This window comes from Motacilla alba, chromosome 2 (genome assembly GCF_015832195.1).
Source record: "Motacilla alba alba isolate MOTALB_02 chromosome 2, Motacilla_alba_V1.0_pri, whole genome shotgun sequence".
Taxonomy (NCBI): domain Eukaryota; kingdom Metazoa; phylum Chordata; class Aves; order Passeriformes; family Motacillidae; genus Motacilla; species Motacilla alba.
In genome coordinates, this window is record NC_052017.1 from 110,971,371 (window position 1) to 110,997,052 (window position 25,682).

Sequence of the window (25,682 nt, forward strand, 5' to 3'; positions counted from 1 at the left end):
ATGATTAGTGTTTTTTACTTTGCGAGTTTACTTTTGATGAACATAGGTATATAATAGGCATAGTTTTAAAAAGGTTTCTACATAGACAAACTGTTCTGTCCTACTGTTATAGGACAGAAGACAACAGGGTGACAATATTTGAATAGAGTAATAGAATCATGTAGGTTAGAAAATACTTTTAAGATCATCAAGTGCAACCATTAACACAGCACTGCCAAGTCTACCCCTAAGCCATGTCGGCAGGTGCCACATCTGCACATCCTTTAAACACTCCAGGAATGGTGACTCAACCACTTCTCTGGGTAGGTTGTTCCAATTCTTTTCCTAGTAACTGGGCAAAAGAATACTCATTATATGACATTTGTTCCTCATCTGCCATGACCCTGAAGCATTTTTAGAACTAAGACTCATTAGTCATTAATCTCGTCTGCAGGTTATTAAGTATCACAGTTGCCAGAATTCCTGGTGATCAAAACATTTTTGAATGAGGAGAGGAGAGAGCAGGAGAAGATTTTTGAACTGCTATGTTTGGCAAAGACTTAAAGGTCTTAAAAATATATTTAGCTCTTTGAACAAACTTTTTTTGGTAAACTTGGAAAATGTGTTGCCTGTCTGTCCTAAAAGCATAATGAAAAATAATAATAGTTATGTCTAGAAAACTTGGCAGCTGCTGTGGCTGTTCTTAAAGGTATGAACATCTTACCCCAAAGGTAACAGTTTTTACCTCAGTCATGGGTCAGGGGTAGGCACTGATAAAACACGTAATTTTAAGTTTTGAGTCCTGGTTCAAAAGAACACCTTAATTTACAATGGTGCTTAAATTTTTGTACTTGTCTGACTGCTGCGCTGTGTCCTTCTGCTCCTAGCTGGAAGAGCAGGATCGATGGCAGCTAGCCCCGGGGGGCACTCTCCAGAACAACAGCAGGATCTGGAAGACGCCTAGCTGGAATTCAGCTAGTGGCAGCAGCGGCAAGGGAAAGGAGAGAGAGCTGACTGTCCGGGGGTACAGTTCAGGTTTATTAAACTCCAGGGGAGCCAACGCGGTGAAGCAGGGAATCAACCAGGGCAGGGGTTTATAAGGAAGGAGGAAACCGGAGAGGAGCTAATTCCGAGGCCAATGGGAAAATGAGACGGTGGAGGAATACAAGGGACTGACATTGGGATAGACCAATGGGTTCAACCAGGAGGAGGGACCCTGACCCCTGAACCAATCACTCAACAGCTATGGCAGAAACTTCCAGAAGGAAGGAGGGGACTGTCGAGTGATGGACACAGGCCTGGGGAGGGACCAAGGGAATGACTAAGCAGAAATGTATGGCAACAGGGGAGGAGACATGGGGATTGACACATCCTGGGTGGGAAGGGAAAACCAGGGCAGAACCAAGTAACCGGGGGTGTACAGAACATGCCAACATGAATTAAAGTAATACATAAAACCATAAACACATCACAACACCTGACAATTCATTCTTAGCTGGACTGAAGGAAATTAAGGGATAGACTATTAGGAAGACACAGAAAAGGTACTTATTTTACCAGCTGTTTAAATTACAATTACTTGATATTTAATTCCTCACTATCCCATCCAAAACATGATGCTTCAGAAGATTTTGTGCTGCTAATAGATTTTTCAGTGGAAACTCCAAATGTATCTTTGAGATTTTAATAAACATCTACAAGTGGTATGTTTGTGACAATGCAGAACATGCAGCATTCACTACTCTAATGAACTTAAATGATTGGCTGAAAATCTGGGAATAAGTCATCATTTAAATGTCTGAAATAAATGTCCTCTGAGGGGACTTTTCCACTAAAGCTTTTTGACAGAGTAGTAGAAGAGTAGCTCTTTATTTGTTGTTTTGTGTACACCCACACAGTTCTCAAACTGAAGTTTAATTCTCTTGCACAAATTGACTGCTTTTTATGAGGTAATGTACTAGATGTAATTACCATCACAGGAGCTTTGTTTAGAGTATTGCAATTTTTTAAATGCAATCCTGTTCATCATTTAAGCAGACAGTTAAAATACATATTTATATAATCATTAATACAAAAATTAATACAAAATACATATTTATATAATCGTTAATATCTAGTTAAGTAAAAGACTTGTCTAGCTCTATTCTAGCTTGAAAACAAGGAAGCTCTAAGAAGATGCTTTTCTTTCCTTCTTGGTATCCTGCTATCCACAAATGGCTGCTTTCTTATTTTGCAGGGTGTCACAGCTCTTCCTTTTTCCCATGAAAGCAATTTTTTTTCCAGTAGCAAAATATGATTATGACATCCAGACATACATCCCATGGCACTCTGACTCCAAGTCCACACATACCTGATTTCTCAAAGGATTATATGTGTAGGACAAAGGAAGGTTGAGGAGAGTAAGATTAACAACCATATTCAATTTCAGCAATTTACTTTCATGGATTTATTCCTGTAAGAGAATTAGAAATCAGGTCCCATAGACATAGAATATGGCATGCATGCATTATGGGGAAATTTCCTGTTCTTTACCATTTAATTAGTTCAATGGAGCTGATAATTCTAATTAATTTCTTCTCTGGTTTTCTGAATAATCTGCTTCACCTGTGGAAAGAAGAGATGATCTCTTTTTGCATCAATCCTGGAAATACTATTTGTTACTTTTAACTATGGATTTATTGCTAGATAGAGACACAAATTTGGAAGACTTTCACATTTTGAAATTTCACCTCTGTTCTTCATTTCAGCCTGTCACCCAATGAATTTATCAGTGTCATTTATGTCTTGTTGTTGTGAATTTTTATCAAAGCCTCAGGCATTGCCATAAAGAGTCCAATTAAAATATGTTCAATGTATTTTGAAAATTTGACTTTGTTGCATTTAAAAGCATGAATTACACTGACTCACCTGAAGCATTTATTAATTTATGTTTTAGAAGGGGTTGTTGATGTACTCTATTGAGTTTGACGCTAATGAATTTGATAAAAAAATATTTTGAAGATAGGGCTTAAGTTTTCAAACTTATCTCTAATTCTGTGTATATAAATTAAGAGGGAGTGACTTGGTACTTAGGTTAGTCAAGAACTCACATCTCTGAGCTGCAGCTATTCCTTACTTATGATAATCAGGAAAAGCCATCCAAAGTCACGCCCATAATCTAAGACTAACAGTTAAACAAAACAACAGCAAAACCATATATTAATATATATTACAAAATCTGGGATGCAACAAAGACTCTGAAATATTGCTTAGAATATTCTTTTTTTTTAGGATTTATGCTGCATTATTGGGCATTAATGTAAATAATTAATAGATAGATAAGATGATAGGGTATTTGAGGGTCTCATTTAAGCCCCCTTCCAATGAAAGGTTGGAACACATGATCTTTTGAGGTTCCATCCAACCTGGACCATACAATAATTTCATAAGTAGTAGATTGCAAGAGGTAGATACAAATTTCAGGAAACTCCATCTACATTGATGGTGGGCTGTACATCATCTGCTGGGTAATAGCATATAACTGGGGTCTAAAATAATGATATTATGAATACTATGTGTATAGCCACCTTAGGGGATCAAGTACTAGGAGCAATTTATGTTATTAAAGTTCCCTAATATTCTTATTTGCATTAATACAGAGTTATTTGAACAGGAATAAGCATATATTCAACAGCCTCATTGAGATATGAAAAAAATAAAATCATACCCTTTGGAGGAAAATGATTTAATGGCTTGGATCCTGAAGATACATTATTCCAGTCATAGTGAAATATGTGGAATAGAAAAGCCTGCATAAAGAGTAAAACACTTTGAAATGAAGGCTTAAGTCTACTTGGGGTTCTTTAGGCTACTATGTATATCTTGCTCAGAAATAAAGGGAAGGAAAACCAAGATATTCTTTACTAGTGGCAATAGCACCAGCATTATTATTAGTATTACTACTGATGTAATTACTACCTTAATTATCATACAATATATTATCACTATTATTAATATCATCATCATCATCATCATCATCATCATCATCATCATCATCATCATCATTATCATTTAATATAATATCTTTAAGAGACTCAGTGCTGTAAAATATATGGGTTTGAGGTCTTAATAATGAGTTACAGAGCTACAGTTAATACTTTTACAGTGGCCACTGGGGCACATTGTGGATTTTCTTTTGAAGCCACATCCTAAAGAGCATGCATACTCACATACCCTTCTCAGGAACAGATCCTCAGACAGGCTGTGTGGATCGGGACCTGAACTTTAACTATGAAAAACTTGGCAGAGGGTTCTCTGGGAGCTTGAAGGAGTGCCACTGTCATCCTAGGACACAGTTTTCTTTATTTATGTGGGCTTTTTTTCGAATTTGAAGTGTGCCAAACAATGTAAGGTCTATGCTACCTTCCAAAACAGTGGGGTGTTTGTGTTGTGAACCACGAGCATGGAGGATCGCAGGGATGCTCAGTCCCTCACATTGTGTGGGAGGACAGAGTACAGCCACAGCAACTGGACTTTTTTCACTTGTTTTCACAACTTCCAAGTGGAAAGTGCCTTATCAAAAAAACCCATGTTTTGGCTTTTTTTTGGTCGGATCTCCTCCTTCACACCAACAAAGATCTTGGGAGTCACCTAATGCTCATTTATCAGGACTGGGACCTAAAAACAAGATCAGGAGAAATAAGAAAATTATAGACTGCTGGAAACAGTGCAGATAATATAGAATGTGCCTTTTCTCACTGTTTACTAAGTTCCCACTTAAAAATACAAAGAGGAAACTGTTGAACCACTCCATTCTGTAAAAATACAAAGAAGCTTGGAAGAAGACTATATCTCAACTATTAGTCTCTTTAGGGTCTGACATTCTACCAAATTAATGGTGTTCTACCAAGTTAATGGTTTGGCTGGGGTAGAGTCAATTTTCTTCTTGGTAGCTGCTATGGTGCTGTGTTTTGGATTGACTATGAGAATAATGTTGACAAGACAATGAAGTTTTAGTTGTTGCTAAGTACTGCTAGAGTCAAGGTCTTTTCAGAGTGTCTTACTCTGCCAGTGAAAAGGTGCTTAGTAAGCTGGGAGGGAACATGGCCAGGACAGCTGATCTGAATTGGAGAAAGGAATTTTCAATACCATAGATTGTTATGCTCAGTAAATAAATTGAGGGGAGGTTGCTGGGGGATAATTGCTGTTGGGGGATGGCCTGGACATGGGGCAAAGGATTTTACAGTGCATCACTTATATGTTTTGGGTTTCTTTCTTCCCTCTATATTTCCTTTTCATTGTTATTATTATTACTATTATTATTGTTGTTGTTGTTGTCATTAGTACTATTATATATATTATTTTCTCCAAGGAGAAAAAATTCCACACACATGGGCCTCCAGCTGGGTAATAATTAGCATAGAATCCATGATTTACAGAAGGCTGATTAATAATAATCTTTATTAAGAAACCCATTTTTTATACCCTAGTTCTCTACAGGTGGGATTGATTGGTCCTCTAATTAAAACACCATCACCATTGGTTAATTAAGAAACCACCTTTTGGTAAACAAATTTCCATAACACATTCCACATGTTCACAATACCATGTGCAACAAGTTAAGATAAGAATTGTTTCTCATTCTTTTCTTTGATCTTCTCACAGACTTTCCCAGAACAACTCCTGGAAAAGTTATGTTTGTCTCTGTGGCCAGAGAGCTGCTGCCACAAGAAAAAAACCCAGAAAAGTATAAATAGGTGATATGTATGTAAATAATGAGAAACAGGAATAAAATGAAGTATGTGACATCTTATCAGTGCTCATGGCTGCTTTTTGTTCATCTGGAATATACCTAAGTACTGACTCATCATTATTTCAGATTTTCATTCTATGGCATTTTCAGCTGCACATTACCATACTTCATCTTGTCACCCAGATTGGCTCTCATTCTTCATATATATAACTTGCATAGCGCAGGATATTCATATTACAATTCTTCAGAGAGTGCTTTAATTCTGCTATTTCCCCCATCCTTTCTACAGACAAAAGCTCTTCTTGCCTTTCCTGGATAAACTGACTTTGTGGTAAAATTGAGACCAATGAGCCAAACTCTTTCCTGTTTGCTTGCTTGTAGAAGTCAAAATTTCTAATCAATCTGTTTGCTTAGGATATTTTCAGAACACCTCTTATCTTCATGGCGATACTCTTTTATCTGAGCATCTATATACAGCAATAGATCAGATCCATTCTATTCAAAGAATTTCAAAATCCTCACATGATAGAAATGCAACATAGATATGTGACAGGTAATCATAAATGTTTCTGAAAAAAACCCACTGTTTTCCAAAATTTGAGCTTTTGTTGACTTGTTTGGAAGGCCACAGTAAATGTGAGCTATTTGCATTGTTAGCAGACAGTAACATGGAATATTACACAGATGATCAAGCCTGTGATGATTCAAGATGATTCATGTTCTAAAGCCCTTGATACAAAGAAAATCACTATAATATTAACAGAAAGAGAGACAGAAGTTACCAAAAGTATTTGCTTTTTGCACCTAAAGGGGTTGCCCGGGAAAGGCCATGTGGTATTTCACACCTTTCACAGATTTCATTCAATCCCTTCATTCTGGTAAACACTGATGCTTCATGTGCAACCCAGATGCTTCAGCTAAATACAATACCCCTCTCCAGGATAACACATCTTGCACAGGGACTTATTACCATGACACTTTAAAACTGCTTGTAAAATTAGAGTGATGCAGAGAATGGGCCATAACCTACCCAGTGTTCAGACGCTGCCTTCTACACCTCAGTGCTGTCAGGATCATTTAATTTTTCTTTGTGGAAGCCAATACAACCTTGAGTTATATTCATCTTGGTGACTGTGTGGTCTTCTGGGCACAGAGAGGATCGTGGGCAGAAGTGAGATGAGAGCAGCTGCATCCTGCAGACTGCCTGCCACCCTGGCGGCCACATACTCCACACTGAGTACCCATTATCACCAGTACAGCTGGATTGCTGGAGTAAGACAGGTGTAGCACAACACTGTGTTATGCCTTTTGTAGTCCTAATTGCTAACTTCTAGAAAGAACAAAAAATATTCTTATGGCTAAATAAATATGTATGGAAATCCCTTTACAGCTTTAGATGAGAAACAGAATAAAATGCTTTTCCACAGATCAGTAATATCCATAGATACAAGCTAGAACTTTATTTTTCAGCTTAATTGTCATGATACTGAGCTTGTTAAAAATAACATGAACTGGTTTCTTATAACTGAAGGAAGGTCACTGTGCATTCACAACCCTCTATTTTCATAGTTGTCAAGGGAAAAAAAGAAGACTGCTGGAAAAAAGAAGACTGGTTTTGAATTTGCTAAGTGCTTTATTTTTACGAAGTGTCAGTTTATCAGATCACCCAATATCACATGCCGATCACGTCCAAAGTTGTCCAGATTTGAGCTCACAGTTCAGTTTTTAGAGAGCCCCTCAGTATATTCAGCCACTTCTCAATGATGATTACCCTCTGCAATGCGGGGCATCAAATGTTATGTCTTGTACTAAGGTGTTTTGCATCTTTGGGCAGTTTGAAAAATAAAGGTTTTTTTTCTCATGCTTTCAATTTTGGAAACTCAGATAAAGTCTTTTCTGTTTAGCTTTAATTATATTTGCTTGTCCTTCCAAAGAGGATGTTCAAGGACTTGGTTTAAAAATCATTGGATATATTTAACAGTATAATCATGTTTATTTTTGCTCCCTTCTTAATGTGAGCCCAGACCAAAGAAACAGAGGTAGAATTTTACTGTCTAGGGAATAGTAATGCCATTTCTGTTTTTGAAAATAGATATTCAGATCTTTCATGGATAATAGTTACATTGTTAACAGAGTCTACTGCTGAGGTATTTTGCTTTCAAAGTTAGATACGTGAAATGCAGCTGCAGTTGAAAGTAATCTGGCTTTTACTGTCAAATAATTATTGCTCACCGAACCTTTTTAGGGAAATAATACTATCTCCTACATGTTTAATGAATTTTTTTTCCCTTCCTATTACTGGTCTTGCTATCAAGAAGACCAAAAATAGAAGACTTCATGCCAGAAATTCCAAGGAGTAAATGTGAGATAATTATATTCTACTTCAAAAGTGAACCATTTGGTACCTTAAATGAGACTCTATCTGATGAGAGTTAACCTTTTTTACTAGAGGTAAAACAGCTCCTGTGGCTCCAAATCTACAAATTTTGGTTGGTTTCCTTACCTGAATGATGTAAGCAACCATGATTTAGAAATGGTGTCACATGTCTTTAAAATTATCTGTTGAGATGGAGTTGCAGGTTTGTATTTTTAAGGTCTTGGTAGGTCTCCATAAAAATCCACAGGAGCAAAATGCTATGGGAAGGCATATCTTTTCATACCAAAGACAATTACACTTCCCCATCCACCTCACTCCACTTGGAAGCTGGCATCCTATGATTTCTTCTAGACTTTTTGCAAAGAATCTTATATACATTTGTGACCAATGTCATCTACTTCTTTCGGGGATTGTATTGGCTGTTTAGGATCTGCAGAAAAACTAAGCTCCCTGTCTCGAAGTTGAATTCTTAATGACTCATTTATCTGACAGTTCTAGTGTTGGCCGTAATACAACTATTGACAAACCCCCAAGAAAGAAAGACACCATTCGTGTTCTTACTTCCACCATCATTTTGCCAGATACAATGGATTCAAATAAAACCTTCCTTTCTCCTTTACCTTTAATCTGCAATACTCTCAAGGTGAAGATGACTGTACAGGGATCAGAATTATGACAGAACAGTCATTTACTGGATTCTAATTATTAACAATTTTCACATCTGTCATACACTATCTCAGTTTTAATTGGTTGTACTAATAAAAGGAGCATTTCTGTGCACTGAGATGCAGACTATCCTCATATAATTTAGGCAGACTGCTGTAAGCAGCCTTGTGGGTAAGTATTTAGAGACTGCTACTTACTACAAAAGGCTTCCCTGGAATAAAAATCGTGCATTTGAAATTAAAATAGTTAATATGTTACAATAATAAAGCCATAAGCCATGCTCGGCCAACTTGCTCTGTGTTGCTGGAGAAGTTTTAATCAATCAGATTGTGTTCTCTTTTTAATTGTTCTTTGAACAATTTGAAATTGTTCAAAGACCTGTCCTAAAACAGAAGACCATAACTTATTTTTTTTAAATTCTTGAACATGAGTGGTTACAGCAGTTGAAGATTTTGCATAACTAATAAACTAATGAAAAGATCTTGTCTGGATTCAACATTTACTCCTATTTAATTATTTGACTACCTAACAGAGATGGAATGAGTTAGTAGCACAATAGCTTGAGATCCCAGTATGTCAGTCATTAAATCAGGTCAAAAAAGACATTAAATATAACAAATACTGATTATAATGATGTGGCCTAAATCTAGAAAAATGTTGCATTAGTTGGGAGTTATCTTATCTTTCAAGTTTTAATTATCTATCTAGACAGAAGCAACTGTGTAAGTTTTGATGAAAAGAGCATATGTATTATTGGGATTTGGAAACCCTGAAAATATACTATTTTTGGCAATTTTTAACAGATTAAGCAACATTACAGACTATTCTGAGCGCCAGTGGGATTTGAAACTAGATCAATTACTAATTGTCATTCAGCAATAAGTCTATCACTGTCTCTGCTGTATGAAAATTAACATTGTGTTACTAAGAACAACATTTTATGAACAGATTTCCATTTGAAACTTGTAATCTGATGAGACTGAAATGTATTTTTTCAGTATGACTTATATATTACAAGTTTCTGCCTTGCTTGTTTTCCAAATCCAAGCTTTAGCTTGTTGTAAATGGTCAAAATCAAAATAATAGAAAATTTACTATATATGGCAAAACAAATACGGATCTTGGTCTTCAAATATTCTGATAATTCTTGGAGCCTAAGGCCATTTGAGTACTTGCGGTTTAGAGTAAGTGTACTTGTCTTGAGTTAAATGCTTCTTTTCTATGTCTTCTAGTCTGACTTCACTGTCATGGGGAGAATTCGAGATAGTTGTTCGCTTGAAAAATTCCCAGCAACTCCAGTGGGCTTAAGGAGATTGTCTAATAATGAATTTGCTCAGCAGGACTCCAGATCAGAGACAGACCCAGAATTGCACTACCTTCTCTCACTCCCCTGTGCCCTTGTCTCTACGGGTAGGAAGAAGTGGGTGGGGGACCAGCATCACATCTGTGATCAGTGTCTGAGGATTGGGACTCCAGGCATGCAAGGATGCTCATCAGCTGTGCTGTTCAGACATAGCTCAGGTGCACTTCCTACAGGACTCTGACAGCACTACTGCAGAGACATTTTTCTTTCTTTAAAAAAATAGAGCCAGTAAAACCTTGTAAATGCAACATCCATTTTATGAGGCAAAACCAAAAGCAGTAAAAGAAACAAAGGGTTTGGTTCGCCTCGTTTTCTCTCAGTGTAACTTCAGGATAATCCACACATCTTCTAATAGAAGATCTTCCATCTTCTAGTGGAATATTTTTTTCAAGGACAAAAAAGGTTTTATGCATATTAATATGTAATGTATACATGCTAATTTGTAATTCATAGATTTTTTTTGGCATCTATAAGCATGAAAATTATATATAAAGCTGCACTCATGTATGTCTGTGTGTGTGACTTGGCTGGCTTTTACAATGATAGACATCAATATTACACATTAGAAAAAGAATATGTTCTGATAGCACACATATTGCTTAATGCTGTAGGCAAAATGCATATTCAAAAAAAGAACACTTTTCTCCTGGTGATATTATTTATTTATTTTTCCTTTTGCATCTTCTACAGATACTGATATACTGAATCATTTGTTTCATTATCTCTGTATGCTTTCCAAAACCCAAAATCCTTATCTACAGAGACTTCAATCGTATTCAAGTTCTTTCTAAAAAGACTGGAACATATTGTTTTTTCTCTCATTTGTTGGACAACAGATATCACTGCTGACATCTGAATTAAAATTACACTTTTAGGCAAAACAGCAGGACAACTGTAATTTTGTTATTATTTTGAAGAAAGGAGATAAAAAGGCCAGATCATTTGTAGTGTATTAAACAGAACATTAAAGTGTGATTCTAGAGTATTTTGCACATGAAATTCCTTTATCTAAGGGATAAACATTGACACTATCACTGTCTTACACATTTTGAAATGGAATAACAAAGCAGTTGTGGCTGTTACTACCACAATGCTAGTAGCCATTTTTCAGGTTCCTGCTACAGCTGCTTGCATTCATTTCTCTGTGCGCATCAAATACCAAATTGATAAATGCACAGTGATCATCATTAATAAGAAACTGGTACTTACTATAATTTCCACTACTCACAAAGTGAGCATCTCATCTTCTAAGCATAAGGAATTGCTGCAGTTATGGCACTGTGTGCCAAAAACTAACAGGTAATGTAACAGTTGGATTCACCATCACAAGTGACTCAGTTTAGGTATGCGTGTATAGCTAAGACATAAAAATGTCTTTCAGAACCTGAAGAATAAAAAGTGTTACAAATTGCTAGACATCTGTCTCTAACCCACCTCCCCACAGATACTTATCAGTTTTCCCCACACAGAAGTCAGTAAACTGGGCCTTTAAATAAAAGGAGTGATTATAGCACCTGCCAGCCTGGCTGGAGGATAACTAATGTCATCCCCTTCTGAAAGAAGAAGGTTACTTATGCCTTTCAGAAACTCTTCCAGGGCAGAGCTGGCTAATATTTTGGTTTGCTTTACAGTGCTTTCAGTAGATTTTTAGGAAATAATATTGGGAACTAGGAGGTAGCAGTAGTGCTTCCAGCTTTCCATGGTTTGCCACTGAATAGAGATAAAAACTCATATACATTTTAAGTACATTTTTCCATAAGAAAATAAAATATTTACTCCCCACCCCACATAAGTCTTCCTTTTGGATTATATTTTTCTGTTATCTCAGCACTTGTTGGCAGAAGGAGGACTTGGACAGTGATATTTTACTGTTCTAGCTACGAACTCAGAAGTCTGATCTAGGTCACTGATGCACAGAGCTTTCCGTTTTCATTTTTGTCCTTTGCTCATGGGAAAGACATAAAGAGATTAAAGGGATAATGGGTCTGATTCAAAGCCCTTTGTGGGTAATAGCAGAGCTGACTACAATTCTCTTTCACAGCAACTTCTGAGGTTTGGGGATTTTTTTTCAACCACTCCATAACAAGTTGATATTTCTGCTAATTGAAATTCTTTTGAAATGTTCAATTTGACTACAAATTGGGACCTTCTTGAGACAGGAAGCCTGTTGCTTGGTAGTCAGAGAAATGGTGAGGGTTTCATGTTAAGCCCCTCTTCCTGAAAATGCGGGATCAGGTCTTTCATCCTCAAACTAAATAGATCAGAAAACTAATACTTCCTTCATCCAGACCATCAGGCAATTATTTATAAGTGGGGAATAATTTCCATTGATTCAATTAGTCTTTGAATCAAAATCATAAAAACAAATATGAGTTTTTCCCTTAATTTTTAGCATGTGAGAAAAATATTAATGCAGCAATTTCTCAATATTCATGGAGCAAAGTTTCTTTTCTTTACTCAGTCTAAAGTGCTGTAGCACTAAAACCATATTGCATATTGTATGTTACAATTCTGTTTTTACTATAGGGAAGTCTCTAATTGACTTTTTTTAGTAAAATCTCAAATTGATAAAAGTATTTCATAGAACCAACTTGGAGAAAATGTAGCAATTTTAATTTTTCTGAGTTTTTTTTTTCTTTGATGAATTTAGTGGGATTAATTCACAAACTCACAGTAATAATGTTGAGTTGTAATCCCAAGCGAATATCCGGTTTGTAATCACAAAGAATTAATGATCATCTGAGACACACCTATACGGAACCAAATCAATGTCACACATGATGAACAGATAGCACTTTTAAAAGCCATGTTATAAATACAAACAAATTGTCATAAATACATAAAAAAACTTATAATTGGAAGTCTTAAAAGGATAAGTTATTTTGTCTCCTTTTTTTTAGATTCTGCTAATACTTTGAGAAGTCTCAGTCCTCAGAATTGCTGGGAGCCTGTAAGCACAACTGTCATTGTTGGTAAAGAGTATGCCCATAAGAGTCATCAGTCTAATATAGTTTCTCTTTTACTTTTTTTTAGACAACTTTTTAAATAACAAGTCCCCATATTCTCATCATTTCCAACCTGATTTCCAATTTGCCACCATGTGGCATTTTCATATTTTGGAAGGTATTTGTCCATAGATGTACAATATATAGATTATATAACTGATGTTTGTGCTGTCAGCATTGAAACACTTATGAAATGTTTTATTCAGGTATCATTGGATATTTATGTTTCATGTTGTGTAAATTCTATTACGAAGTAATGGTTTTATTTATTATTTACATGTGAATTAAAGACACTTAGCGAGAACAACACTAAAACTTTAGCAATCAGTACTTCAGAGTTCTTTTGCAACTATAGTATTTTGCTGCATTCAGAATAGTAGAGCCATAATTGCTGATTTTCAGAGACCTGTACTGTGTATGTTGCATGCATGCACACAGCTCCCCATGACCCTCTCCATCAACCATTAAAAATTTATCATGATTATTCCCAATTCTGTGAAGGGCTCTGTATTGTACTACTGCTCTCTCCTCCTTGGAGTCTTAAACACAGCTGGATAGACTATGTAAACAAGCATTCACGTTTTCACACTCTGAATGAGCAGCAGCGGACAGGAGAGTTTCACTGGCTGCAATATCAAAAGAAAACAGCCTAAAGAGAGCAAATGGGCTGTTACTATTTGAGCAGCATGCAGCTTAGTGAAGCCTGCAAAATAGCTCAGGGTTAAAAGATCTTGGGGTGTCTTAAGACTTTAAGCCCCATTATCTAAGAGCTAGCGATATTAAGGAGGCTTGGGGGAATGCAGTTTCTGGAAATATCTTGGATTATGGCTCAGGCTAGAATATCAAGTTCAGGAGGGTCGATGTGAATAAATCTAAGTTTGCCAGACAGATGTAAGAGGTTTTCTCAGATCCTTTTAAACTGCAAATGTCAGCCTTCAGAGTCTCTCTACAGGATCTTCATGTCTGGGTTGTAGTTTTAATAGGGTACTTAATCAGAAGAGACTGAGGAGTATCTCCTAAGTGATTCTCCTCTGTGATCTAGGAGTATTAAACCATTTCATGACCAGAGGAAGTCACAAGCAAAACCTGTAATTTAAACAAGAGAACCATAAAGACCAGACAGAGCCTTTTGCCTGATGTATCAGAAAGAACATGAATAGGTTATGTATGTGTACCCCTCTCTTTTTATCAGAAATAAGCTTTAGAACGACAGTTGCCATATTTCAGCTTTGACTCCTTTTTTTTTCCTCAGTATTTCAGTCTGTTGAAAGGTGTCTCTTTCTCCATGAAATGGCTTCAGGTGAACAGTTTTTTTCTCACAGCAGAGAGGGAGTCAGCATGCTAATGTAAAGCCTCTAAAACTAATCAGCACAGGTGTTGAAAGCACATTATTGGCTATTGGCAACTGTACACCAACTCCTGTATGGGAGCTGCTGCACAAGATTGCTCCAGCCTTCAGTTTGATACCATGGCACAGAAAAGCTCTGACAAAGATCAACACCCATCAATACTATCTTGGTTTCAGGTGTCAATCAGTCATAACACCTGGCATGAGCAGTACATAAACCGGTACATGGATTTTTTCTATAAATAGAATTAGTCCCTTTTATTTTTTGGTGGGAGTGTGCTGTTTGTCTCTTTGTTTGCTTGTTTGCTTTGATACAATGCTTCTGTTGCAGAAAAGCCAATTTATTAAAAAAAAAACTTTAATCAAATTTATAAATTTATCATTTATCATTTTGGAGGGGAGCCATAGTGGCACCAACTCAGATTTACAGAATTGTGTTTTGAAATAAGCATCAAAACAAAGGAATATTATTAGAATGGAGAATACTTAAATTTTTATCTTGTTAGGAAAAAAAAATCACTATACTGAATTAAAGAAGAAAACATTATAAACTTTTCCACTGATGTTAACAGATTCTTGTCTTATATAACTTAAAAATTACAAAAAGATTTAATTTCTAAAATACATGCATTGTATATATTTAAAACTCTGCTAGCTTTTTTTCAAACTTCATGAAAATTCTGTGGTTTTATTTTTGTTCCTTTTAAAAGTTATTAATCAAAAGTGGGAAACAAATGTTAATGCCAAATGTTAATCTTTTTTCTTTAAAATTAAGTAAAAGACAGAATTAACATTTCTTTAAAGCATTCACAATACTGTTGGCATAAAAATCTAACTCACTAATGCCACTTTGAAAAAAAAGACAGGAATTCATATTTATTTTATAGCCATGCAAACCTACACATGATGGTTTTTCCTAAGGATTTAATAACTTAGTGATAAATCTGTGACCCATTTATACTTAGTCTCCAAGCAAAATGTGCAATGAAAAACAAGATGCTTTGAGATGCATGCCTACTCTTCTTTTTAGAGCTGAGACCCATGTTAAAAGCTAATTAACCTATAAAAACTACAGTGTTCAGCTATTACATACTGACAAGTGGTTTGTTTTCATCATGAATAAGCTGCAATTAATATTTGAGTACATACTAAATTATGGCTATTTTCATCACATCTGCTGATAATACTAGATCATTTTGATAGGTATTACTAAGGGAGAAACAGATTTAGAATATACATAAGAGTAAATTCACTCTTTTAAAATAAAAATTATTTAATTTAATAAATAAATAAATAATTTAATTTAATTTAATTTAATTTAAATAGAACTTAGCTTTTTTCTCAGTCAACTTTTAATTATGATAACATAGTCTAATAAAATAATTAAATATGTACAGAAGAGAATAAATTAATTATTTTTTCACTCACATTTGTAGCAAAATAAATAAAAGTGCCTTTATGAGCTAATGAACAGCTACTGGCCACAAAACAGGAAAATTTGAAGAAGTCAGCAATTGAGATTCAGATAGAACTTGATAATCTGAACAACTTCCATGTCATGAAGGACAGAAAATAGGCTGTATGTTTTTTCTAGAGAAAATTGATTATTAAATGCAGTATTGAGATTTTAAGGCTTTAATTCTGCAATATTTTTTTGCAAATTTTTTTGCAATTCTGCATTTATTTTTTCTTCTTTAATAAGGAATTGCTAAAATGATTGGTTAAATTTATATATACTACATTAATTTTGTTTCTTTCCTGTCTGCAAATGTGACTAAGGCTTTCCTGCAATTGCCTGGGTCAGGGGAGTTTCCTCCAGGAAAGGGGAGGAGAATGTAGGCAGCAAGACCAGAGCATTGATATGGGACTCAGAGGATGCAGATGTCATTCTTACTTTTAGCAGATCTCACCTATAACTTGAAAAAATCCACCACATCTATACCATCCCTTATTTTATTTCTGTGAAAAAAAAATTAAAATATGTAATAGTTACAGAGAGGTAACACTTGGATGACAGATTATTACTGTAAAATACAAGTAGATGTGGATAATCCAAATTAACTTCTAGGTTTCATTGCTACTGAATGCCTCTCAGGAGGAACACGTCAAAGGTATCATGACAAAATGTTCTTCCTTGTATAAAAATCAGAAAAAATTTTTGTGCTTCTTATACTAATTTAAAAAAATCCTGTTCATGACTTCTGAATGAGAGGCTGTGGGTAGTTTTTTTTTTCTGTGGGCAAAACAGTGCTGGAATTGCATAGGGGCTTGTTTTGCCTTGGAATCAACAGCTCTTGGGAAATGCTGTATTAGAGCTGAAGCTTCAGCTTAGTGCCTTCATGTTTTTGTAATGAGAGATAATCTGGCACACACATCTACAGAACAGAAAACCTGCATGATAGGGATGTCTGGGAGTAGATTTACTTCAGAAGTAGAACTGTATTTTCTATTTGAATCATCCACAAGGGCCCTGAGGGCACTAGGCCCTGATCTATGAGTCTTTTTTCCCAGCCTGACCTTGAAGCTGACTTTGTCACTATATCAGCCCAGTCCCCAGGGACCTTTGAGCCTCACAGCACCCTGACATCCTGCAGGAAGGTGTCCTGCCATGTATGTCCTACAAACCCCTCAGCTGTCATTCCGGAGCAGCACATCGAGGCAGAGGAGTCCACAAGTGTGCTTTATCCAAGGAATAGAGATAGGACCCATATAAAGCAAATACATAATGTGCGTCAGACAGAAAAAGGGAAGTTGACATCAGTTTACTGTGACTAAAAGTAGACTGCTTAAAAAGAAAAACAACAACCAAACCAAAAGTGTGCTTTTAATTGCATTTCTACGATTGTCCTTTACCTCCATTTTGGTCCCTGGAAACCATGGAAAAACACTCAGGCAGCAAAGAGTATCCTTTCTGACAGACAGCTAATCAAGATGGCCTAAAGGCAGGGACAGGCTGTGCTGAGAAGAAAGGGCTGTGCAACATGAGATGAGGGCTGAGCAAGGACCAGTGTCACAGAGCTGTACAAAACTGGACTACTGGGAGCTGTGTGAGTAAGAACCATGCTCGTGTTCAGCAGATGGCATCAGGAGTGGTGAGAGAAGCACACAGTGATGTTGGGAACTATTTCACAGCTGTTGAGCTGTTAATACATGTCTGGGAGAGGCAGGAAAACCCCCAAAACTTCAAGACTGATGGAAAAGCAATTCCTATTTTATTCAACATCAAAGGATCTGGAGTATTTGACTCCTTCATGCAGTGAAGTCACACAGTTCTGACCCAGAGTGAGTTCCTGCAAGAAGTAACAGAAAATGGTACAGCTACCAGAGCCCAGATGGTTTCCCTAGGGTTAGGTGCAGGTCATGCATGTAACTCTCATGCATTGTGACAGAAAACCACTAAGGTTTTACAGGACAGTCCAAGTAGGCCAGGTTCTTACTTTTTCATAGGCACTGAGTATCAACACAGTGTACAGCATACATACACTAGCATGTTCCCCACATCAAGAGACACCTACGTCCCCTTCTCTGCAGTACAGCTACCATTCCTTGCATTTACAGCAAACACTGAATTCATTCACAGAGCTCCACCCTGCTGTTGTAGAACTGAGGAGAAAAATCTGAGCTGAAGCAGCTGTCCTTCCTATTGAAGGATTGGAGGGATGCTGTGGTAGCTCCAGGGGGGCAAGGCTTGCCTCATTCATCCACAGGCAGAACCAACCCTCCACTTCTTTGGCAGCTGAGGAAGCAGCTTCTTTTTATCTCTTCTCTCAGGGAGCTACAAATGTGAAAAAAAACTCTGAGCCATCTGAAAGCATTTACTGACTGAATAGTCCTTGCTCTCTTCATCCTCCCACAGGCACACTCCTGGGCCAGGTTGGAGATGTTGGGCAGACCATGTCCTAATACCCATCTGCAAGGGATTATCCGTAAAGGGAGAAATTGTGTACCTAAGCCACACTTCACAAAGTGGCTTCAACTCTAGAGTTGAGACTTCCATGCACAAACATTGCCTCAAGTATATACAATTGATCTTTAATGCCAGGAACATACCAATCATTTTTATAAACTATAGCTGCACCCACATATATTTCAAAATGCTTTAAGAAATTAAATTATCTCAAGATCACATCCCAGATTTGAATTACACTGTCTCATCTTTTAAGTATATCTTCAAAACTTGTGAAGAAATAAATTCTTTCTCATCCTTGGTAATATTTTATATTTTCATTTTCTTATGGAGACTCATAAATCCTACAGAATGTAGGTTAGTTATTTTCAAATTATATTTTTATGAGGTTTCTTTTTTCCAAATGGAAAAAAACCACCCATTTTCAAACTTTGCATTGGGTACAATTGATTTTTAAATGCACATAGGGGAATTTATTTCCTTTTGGTGAAGAAACAGGATAATTGTGAGAAAGCAAAGATAATTTTTTTTGGTTGAGAATGAAAAAAGAAAAATATAATTGATAATTTTCTTAGGTCCTACTATTTTTAGCCTACGATTTGTAACTTGTCTCTCTGGATTTGTAATAGTTGATTTTAATAAATTAATTACTAAGGCAGATAATGCTGATCATTTCCTTGAGAGTAGTAACAATCCTTCATTAAAATTTTATCCAAATTCTCTTCTTAGTTAAATATACCCATAAATGAGATGCAAGCCATTTATAGGCTACCATAAATAATAACAGTACTGAACATGATATACAGGCTGCGTGTAAAATTGAGGATTAAGGAATGATATTAAGACTATGAATTTCCCAGTTTCTGCTTGAGATTCTCTGCTGTTAGGTTTCAAGGTATATGGCTTTAAATTCTCCAAGCCTGAGATGATTTTAAAAGCCTAAAATTTCGAAGTAAAAATTTGTGTAGAATTTATGGAATTGCTAATATCCTGTTTACATGTGAAAAGAGGGATTTTAATGTATAACTATATTTGGTTACAATTTGGGCAAACCCCCATGTTTCTCTTTGGGCCCATGTGAGCAAGAGTTTTAAGTGGATTGACAAGAGCTCTTGAGAAACAAATCACGACAGCAAGGAATTTTACGGAATATAGCTGCAGAATTTTTTGGCCACCTACAGACTGTAAAAGGCTATTTTGGTCTCCATCAGTTCCCCAGTCCTATTTTCAGATTACAAGCCATGGTGACAAATGACACATTATTTTATATAAGGGTGCCAGATACCGGTAAATTGAGTACTTTTGTGAACCTTAGTTTAGACTAATTGTTGGGGAAAAAAAAAAAAGGAATATGTTTACAGACTTTTTTGACATAGTTTTATGGATTATTATCAGTCTGTTAATGGAAATTAAAACCAAAATTATATAATCAGAAATTGAGAATGCTCTCCTCATTTGCACCTTGATATAGGAAGTACCAAGGAGCTTATAAATGATCTTGTGATCCACTTTCTATAAAGTGTGACACCTGTCCTTGATGGTGTTACATTTGCTACTCTGACTGCTATCTTTTCCAAAAGTGGATATTGAAAATAGATTAATTCTATTCTCACAGAATCAATTAATAACCTATCAGCCATGATGTGTTCCCAGAGGTGGTAGGATGTGCTACAGGAATGGAAAATCTAACGTTGCAGTGATGTTGGACAAAAACTACTCTCTATTTCCCAATGCATCTTAAGATCTTTTTTACATATTCATGTTACTTGTCCACTACAACTGGTAGTTTCTTTTCCCATGCACTTTTTCAAAGCCTGAGTTCTCTACCCTTTATTTCCCAGGACTTTCAGAGTGAGGCTTATGTGTGACAGACATATGCACAAGGGTTGGGCTGCCAAATGTCAGAATCCCTGCCCACAGCCAAAGTGAGCTATACATTCAGAAGAAAAAAAAAAAAGGATGATGTAGTAATTTTGGCAGAGAAAAGAAGACAAATGATCTCTTGCAGATAGGTAGTCAATACAGTTTTACCAAGGGTGTCACTTGCTTGCTTGGTCTTCTTTTCATTCTCATATTTTTCAAACAAGGATAATTTATCTTCATTCTTAGCCTCTATTTTCTTCCATTTTAATGCTGTTCCTCCTTTGTCAGTCCATCCTTGTTGGTGACTTGAGTGGTGCCAGGCTGCTAAAGCTGAAGAAACTAAAACAAATGCCAATCTACCATCAGCTTATTATTTGAAATTTCTTAGTTAACATAGTTCATACTACACAAAAACAATTCTGGCTCACCTGGTCTGACTATAAATGTTGCTTCATGTTGTTGACTACATCTTAAGTTTACTTGACATCTGATTTCTGTGTATGTAAAAATCTTATGTTGTGTTTGCGCTACCTGAAGCAAAAATACAACACAAACGTAACCTTCTATTTGTGTGTAAAACTGGAACGCACACTTATTTCATACAATGTGGTTGATAAGAATAAAAAACACTGTACACTTTTTTCACCTGGCTTAGTAGACTTCGTCTTCGGCACATTCTTAGTGGTAATGAAACTTGCAACATACATGTATTTTAATAAATGTAGGAATAGTTTGAAAGATACTGCACTAAAATAGAACAGCTTCCTCTTGTGAAATGAAACTTCCTTTCTTGCTTGAGCTATCCACTCTTCATCATCGCACAAAGAATCAAGGAGGAGGTCTCCATGAAAGATGACAGATCTTCCTACAGATGGGGAAAAAAGGATACATACTGATTAACCTATAGATGACTTTGATAGTGAAAACTAAAGAGGTTGCCCCTGTTGGAATTTGAGTGGGAGACTGACTCTAGACAAAGTAACTAATAGATCATAAAATAATATTTGTTTCCACTTTGTTTAAAAATGTCTCTCTTGGGTGTTGACTTTGTCAGAAGAGTATGAGAAAATAGAGGGTTACAGTTCCACTTCACTTCTTTGATTAGTTTTTGGTTCATTACATTTCACTTATTTCAATTCTTAGACATGTATTTCAATCATCGCAGCCCTCATATGTGTACTTAATAATTTATTTTTTCAGTCTTGTCAGGAGAACTATCAGTTCAAACGATTCAATCTTTCAATAGAGCCACAACAAGACAAATAGTTTGCTTAGTTTCTAGCTATCAAGAACTGTTGACATCAATTCAATACTAAGAAACAAGGAAAGATAAAGATCTGTACCTCAAGATGAGGACTTACAAATCTGTTCAATTAGGAATGAAACTTACACTGCATTTTCTAATGCATTTATCAACCCAACAATAAGCTTAATTCTTCGGAGCAACTCTCTTAGCTTTGCATTTAACTTGCATGAGGCTGTCTGTTTAAATCCTTTTCCCCCTCAATAGCTCACTGCACGTTTTTGAAGGTAATATTTGTAAAAAGAGTGCATAAGGAACAGAAACATTTTTGTTTGTGCCAGCTTGGTTGAAGAAGAGCCCTTAACGATAAGATGCCCGTGAAAACCACTTTTCATTACAAGAAGCCTAAAGAAGTTGAAGGGAAAAGGGCTGTCGGAGGAGCTACAGAAAAGCAAAGCTCAATCTCTGTTAAGTGAACTTTTAATTGTGACCACCGTCCCTGACATCCTCAGCCTAACTGCAGAGAAACATTCCCAAGAGCAGGAAGGGGTCCCACACACTCTCAATTTAGCAAAAGCCCCACCACAGCCGGGCTCTCTCTCACCCCGAGGAGACGCAGAGGGATTCCCTGCCCGCAGCTCTCCGCAGCGCCGGCGGGCGGCGAGCCCGGCTGCCGGCATCGCGGCGGGGAGCCCGCGGCCAGCGCAGGGAGCGCGGGGCCGAGAGGCGGCTCCGGTGGCGGCTCCCCTCGGGCTCTCCCTTCTGCTGCTTTTTCCTGCTGCGTTAATTCTCCTCCTGCTTTCGCCGTAGCAGGTCGACTTCTGGTGAACCCGTCCGCGGGGAGATGCGGCTTCCCCCGGCGGCCGCCTGTGCGCACGGGGGTGTGTTCATACGAGTACATAGATATCTATGCATCATATATATATGGGTGTGGCTGTGTAAGTGACTGATAGCTGCGTTAGAGCGTGTCATTGCAGCGCTGTCCGACGGGGAGGGCTATGCCTGCGGGGGATCTCCGGCAGGGCGCCGTGCGCGCTGCTGGCAGCACGAACGTGCGGAACAGGAGGGCGAGGACCACGCAGGGCGTTCGGGAGGCACAGGGCAGCTTGTCCCTCACTCCTTTTGCTCCCTTTGGGCCCCCTCCTTGCCCGAGGCTGCCTGGAAGAGCGGCGCTGGCTGTGCGCCGGTGGCGGTGGTCGCCGCAGAGCCGTGCTCTGGGTTAGAGGCTGGGAGACGGGGCGGGGAGAAGGCAGCGTCGCTGCCGCGCCAAGCCAGCCGGGCAAAGTGATAGAACCGGCACCAGATTTCTTCCCTACATACGTTCCCTTTGGCGAGCGGCCAGCCGAAACCCAGTCACACAGCTGGCAGAAAGGGCAGCCCGGGCAGCCGAGCAAAAGCGGAGGCTGTGAGGCAGGAGGGGGGCGGATAACTTTCCTGCCGGGCACGGGGTGAGCGGAGCTCCCCGCAGCTCCCTATCACCGGCGAGATCTCCGCAGGCTCCGGACAAGCGGGCTCTCCCCCGGCCCGGGGAAACACCGCCTCCCCCGGGCGGCTCGGCAGCTCCGGCACCGCGCTGTCCCTGCGCGCCGGAGGTCGCGCTCCCCCGGTGGTCCCAGCTCACCCTCCCGCTGCCCGTGGGAAGCGGCTCCCGGCTCCCGCCTCGCCGCCCGCTCGCCCCTCTCCGGCACGGGGGGCGGCCCGGGGGAGGGCTGCGCGTCACCGGATCTGGTGGCGCCGGCAGCGGGGCGGCGTTACGGAGCGCCCCGGGAGCGGCGGGGGGGCGGGCGGGGGTCCCGGGCGGGGCCGGCATCGCCGCGCCTGGCTGCGGCCGCGGTGGCGGCGCCGCGCCGCCTCGCCTCCCCTCTCCTCGCCGCGCCTCGCCTGGCCGCTCGCCGCCGCGGAGGGGCGGCGCTGCTCCCCGCACGCCCCCGCCCGGCGCCCCCGCTCCGTCTCCGGGAAGGGCGCGGGGAGCCCCACGCTCCCCCTCAGCGCGGCGGCGGAGTTCGAGCCGGCGGCGGCGGCGGCCGGGGTGCGATGCCGTGTTAGCCGGCGGCCCGCCCCGAGGTAGCGCCGGCGGGAAGGAGCGCGAGTTGCCGGGGCTGTGGCTGACACCATGGGCACCGGGCAGGGGGGCGAGGCGGCCGGGCTCCCTGCGCTCCTCGGCTGAGCCCGGGGATGTGCCGGCGCCCGGAGGAATTATTTTGGAACTAGCACGGAGCGCTGGGAGGAGGACGAGCGGCACAGCGTTTCACAGCTGCGAGGAGGTCGTCCGGTGGTGCTGTATAGGCAAGTAAGCTCTTGCTTCCTTTTCGCTGCGTTTCCTTCGTCTCGAGTGACTTTTTTTTTTTGCAGCTGCTGGTCGCTTGCTGCCAGTTCGGAGGCAGGATGGTCGGCGGCACCAGCAGCAGTTCTCGGGGGTTGAGGTGCGGGGGATTGGTGGCCAGGATTGCAGGGGAGCCCCGCTCCAACTCTGCCGGAGTCCGCCGCGGGCGGACCGCTGGTGCGGTGCTCCGGTGCATAGCCGGGAAGCTCCGTGTCCCAATGCTTCCCTCTTCTGCAACTGTAAGAGATGATGCCTTTTTTCCAGGCGTTTCATAATGTAAAATGCCTTTTCCTCTTTGCTGAGCTGTAACTAAATTGTAGGAGTCCCTTAATTGCTTTCCATCAGTGCTTCTTGTGGGAGAGAGGCAAGAAGCATGTTAGCCTTTCATACGCACTTACTGTTTCAGGTAGTGAACCCGGAGTTTTGATTTTTATGCCCTTAACTTTCTTATCCCCTGCCTGGTGTTCTTCCTTGAGATGCTCTTGCTGTGAGGTTATGGTTCGTCCAGCCTTGTTTGTTTGCTTTTAGCCTGTGGACATTTATTGCTACACTTGGCATGGCAATGAAGGGAAAAGTTGACTGTAATTTATTTCAGTGCATGGAGGACAGGTTGCAGGCAGGGGACTAATTCTTCTCTCAGAGGAACTCCACTTCAAAGGAAGAGGCCCATGGGGCTGTAATCTGTAGCTGAAAACTCGGAGAGCTCAGAGCAGACCGGTCACGCTGCAGAGAACGAGTTCTGTTTGCCTTTCAGCGGTGATAGCGTTTAAGCTAAGCTGCCTGCCTTCCCGTACCTGTGAAAAGACCTGACTCTGAAATGCAGGGAATAGAGATGTGAATTCTTGGCAGGTTTGGGAGAAGGCAGAACTTCAGACACTGCTTAATTGAGTTTGCTCTTACTGATTTCCTCAGTATCTTCTCTGTGAGCCTGAAAACTGCAATCTGTTAACAGTGACCTTGATGCATGTTGTATTCTAACATGAAAGCAGCACAGAATAAAAGTATTTACACATATTTACAGCTAAACTCTGATGTTTCACTAAGAGCTCGTTCAGTTTCAGGGAATGTGGTAGTTTCAGCAGGGGCACTGGGCATGGTATGTGTGTAGGAAATAACTTGGGAAAATAACTTGCTAATAGTGATGAAAGTAAAAGTTGAAGTGTTGGAAACGTAAGTTTCTGCAGAAATGCCACTATGTGTGAAATGTCTGTTGAGTTTTGGATATTCCATTTTCTAATTAGTGAGATCTGTACTAAAAAGAGTGTCTGGGTGTGTGTGGAAATCTCAAGGCTTCCCAGGTTAATGCACTTTGAGTTGTTAGCAGCAAGAGATCTTTTTACGCACTGAAATACACATTTTTACGTAGATGCAAGATTGACATGATAAGATCAAAAAATATTGGGATGCCAGTATGGTGAACATGTAGCTAACTCAAGTTTATAGCTGAAAGATAAACTAATCCTTTCCTGTAATGGTGGAAGGTGATCTGCCTGAAGGGAGTGTCATTTGTTTCAGTGCAGTTTATGGAGAACGTTCATATTTCTGTCTCTCGGATGAAGCTGTGAAACACAATTAGAATAACTGCTGCTAGACAGTGGGATGCAAACCTATCCATTACTTAAAACACTCAGCTTATTCTGCCTCATATAAAAAAAAAAAGTATAGTTTCTGGCAAAGTCTGCCTATGGTTCTGTTGTAGTAATTCCTTCCTCTGTTGCAGAGTGGCAGGCTTTCACTAGGCATGTGCAAGGGAGAACATGAAATACTGAAGCATGCACTAATCTGGAATTCATTTGGGCTATGTATTACATTCGAGGTTTCTACATTTAGCATAAGTAAGTGCTTATGCCTGATTATATGAATAAACGGGGTTTAAA

At 39.2% G+C, this 25,682-nt stretch overlaps 1 protein-coding gene and 1 long non-coding RNA gene across 10 annotated transcripts in view; one reads left to right on the plus strand and one right to left on the minus strand.

The window, feature by feature from the left end:
- Window positions 1–20,342: 20,342 nt before the first annotated feature.
- Window positions 20,343–23,152, minus strand: LOC119698089. Of its 2 annotated transcripts, XR_005256061.1 has the most exons (4): window positions 22,087–23,152; window positions 20,886–21,104; window positions 20,668–20,770; window positions 20,343–20,578 (listed from the first exon to the last, which is right to left on the minus strand). It is a non-coding gene; the product is annotated as an uncharacterized LOC119698089 (long non-coding RNA). The 2 variants fall into 2 exon arrangements; XR_005256060.1 differs by having other exon boundaries at window positions 20,668–21,104.
- Window positions 23,153–23,325: 173 nt separating this feature from the next.
- The window catches only part of SNTG1 (syntrophin gamma 1), a 321,662-nt gene continuing 319,305 nt past the window's right edge, over window positions 23,326–25,682 (plus strand). For 3 of the 8 annotated variants that reach the window (XM_038129565.1, XM_038129573.1, XM_038129567.1), the window contains exon 1: window positions 23,328–23,768. The gene's annotated coding sequence lies outside the window, so the exon portion shown is untranslated. Of the gene's footprint in view, window positions 23,773–25,682 lie in introns of all 8 variants that reach the window. The other 5 variants (XM_038129566.1, XM_038129568.1, XR_005256059.1 and 2 more) reach the window with 4 other exon arrangements.